The sequence below is a fragment of the Odontomachus brunneus genome, unplaced genomic scaffold (assembly GCF_010583005.1).
Source record: "Odontomachus brunneus isolate Ranch 3 - 2012 unplaced genomic scaffold, Obru_v1 Obru_scaffold_001, whole genome shotgun sequence".
NCBI lineage: Eukaryota > Metazoa > Arthropoda > Insecta > Hymenoptera > Formicidae > Odontomachus > Odontomachus brunneus.
This window is the reverse complement of record NW_022639451.1, coordinates 3,516,340-3,519,314: the sequence shown is the minus strand read 5'-3', so window position 1 is coordinate 3,519,314 and position 2,975 is coordinate 3,516,340. Positions and strand designations below refer to the sequence as shown.

The 2,975-nt window shown below is 26.6% G+C and overlaps 1 long non-coding RNA gene across 1 annotated transcript in view; it reads left to right on the top strand.

The window, feature by feature from the left end:
- LOC116840612 overlaps positions 1–2,975 on the top strand; it is a 7,173-nt gene that overhangs the window by 3,348 nt on the left and 850 nt on the right. The window lies entirely within an intron of this gene.

The following is a 2,975-nucleotide window of genomic DNA, read 5'->3' as shown; positions in this document are numbered from 1 at the left end:
ATATATATATATATATATATATATATATATATATATATATATATATATATATTACTGTAGAAATAATAAATTTGACGATCTGGCATATATGACACAAAAAACATTTAAGTAATTACAATAATTTTGTAGCAACAAGTCAAACACACGTAACATCTTTAAACAAATATATAGTAATTTCAGTCATAATTCTATATGGTCTAAGAATACAAAAAATTTTATTGTATTCGTTATTACAATATTTTTTCAGTATACATACTATATAGTTCTCATAATCATACAACTTTAGTTGCAATAATTACAAAATAGTTTATTAAATTATGAAATTCTACATACAAACTTCATATAATTCTCACTATGTTTTTTCTCTGAATATGTGTGCGAGTTTTACTTTCTCTTTAATATTTCTCTTCTATAATAAAAATTATTTCTTTAAATGATTATAAGGCCCTTTGATAAAAATGAAATTGTGCAACGGTAAAGAATCAATTGAAAGTCTAATTTTTATTTACTTCAAACATACTATACACGCGTTTATTTGAAATACTATACTATATGTCTTTCATATACTATATGGAGAACAAAGTTTTTAGTTGATAATGAACAAAATAAATACGTTTTGGTTGAAAAAACAATTCCTGGGATTCTTAGAACACCAAATTTAATTCATAGAAATAAGGGGTTCTGTTTCAATCAAAATTCATTCCTTCGCGTTTTGTTGGTTTATTACAAGTTACTTCAATCACATTTTTTTTTCCGTGCACATACAAAGAAATAAACATCTACTTAAAACTAATGAATTTAAATTAATAATTATTGTTTCACGTATAAACAACGATATATAATCTTGTTAAAAGAATTTTAAAGTCATAAATTTCAACAATTCTATAATTTTACTTGAATAGTATAATAATCTTGAGGTACAATATGATTATTTTGAGGATAATGATATCTTTTTCCAATATTTAAAAACATATTCTCGATCCAAGTATTTTGTGCTTTTTATTCAATGAAAATTATTTTTTAATAATAAGAATATATTTTTTTGTTGCATCATATAAAATGTATCCACACAGCAGAAATGTCCCAAATGCATCATAGGGATATCTTGAAATAATCGCATATCCCAAATATATCTTTAAGATATCTTTATGATATATTTTGAACACCTCTGCTGTGTGGGTATTGATGCAAGTAGTTTATCTTCATTTAATGCCATGCAATCTTATTTCAAAATTTATATGTAAAAAGTAAAAATGTTTTCAAAACAAGAATGTTCTTTTTTCTGTGTATATACACGCATAATTTGTAATCAGCTAAGGATGATCACAACTTATGATTCAGACGTTTAGATAATAAAATAGCTTATACCTGCGTATACATGATATTTGATCAAAGAAACGCAAATTAGATTTGCAATTGACTCTTATTGTTCTTCGTCAATGTATAACTACGTTTTACTTTCTTGCTATTTCCCACTCGTTCACCGTTCGATTAATTGCACGTAATGAAGCCGAGATAAAAGTGATTCTCTTCTCACGCGTGAAACACACCTCACCATCAGTTCAGCTCGTAGATTATCGAAGCTTCAGTCAATTACGGTACTTAGCGGAGCGTAGAAAAGTACCTCTTCGATCAGTCACGCGCTCTCTTTCACGAATGATAGTTAATCGCGACGTATCATGAAAATGAGAAGTCACTTGTAAAAAAACGGCGTGAACGCATATCTCCACGCATATCTCCACGATGATTTCGGAATTGATTCACGCGGATTTCTCGTAGACAACAATTTCCTCGAACCGTACATGCACAAAGAAATAACTTGGTAATATCAACTTAAATCTTAATGGTTGACTCGAACTTAGTTAAAAGATTGTTTTGCTGTCGTTATGTAACGCAAGCACTTTTCTTGAATCACAATGTGATACACAATTGGACCTTTATCGCAAAATCGCATCTGCATTCAAAATTATTCGTCATTTTAGTTAAGTATTATGCAAATATCGCGAGATAATCTATAATATTTTATTCTATCAAATCCAAATTTATATATTTATACATTTAGTACATTTTTTAATAGGATTATGTCATTATGCAACTTAACATTTTAAAATGTTAAGTTGCATTATTTCTTTATATATATATATATATATATATATATATATATATATATATATATATATTTTATATATATTTTTTTTTATGTTTTAGAAGATTACAAGAGATTGCTACAATATCGTAATTAATATTTCAATAAAAAAATGGTAATAAAGATTTATTGTTTTATGAGAAAAATGTTATCAATAAATAATTATAATTAATTAAACGTAAAATAACACATTCTTGTATATTGTATGACTTAATCAGTTACTTTTAAAAATTAATGATTGAAAATTGATGATTTGCAAATAAACAAGTTTTATAAAAAGTCTCCCATTTTGTCCCGCGTAGAAAGCGTAATGAGGTTAAATGATGTTTTTAAGAAAACATTATTAATATTATTTCAATGTAAAACGTATTTTTTTATAGTGAACATTTCAAACAATATTTTGATGTGGTACGAGAAGGAAAAGTTGATTTATTTATTTTTTATATATTTTATGCATAAAATTTATTTAAACATAGTTCGCATCTCATGCCCCAGATTCCTTTATGATTAAAAATTACATTAGCGATATAAAATCACGCACGATATTAAAAACTGTACTTACAATACAAAAATACGCGCGATTTAAAATCATATTTGCAATACAAAATTGTGATACGTAATATCGCATTTATTGCAATTCTTAAAGAAGATAGCATCGCGATGCACAAGTTCATAAATCGCACATCCTTAAGGGGATGCCGGTCATGAAAACTTTATCGACATAACATTGACTTTTTTTTGCAAAGTTTACGTCTTCTTGCTTGTACAGAATTACAAACGCTTTTACACAACAAAAGTGCATGCAAAAATTGGAACATTGCTCAATATG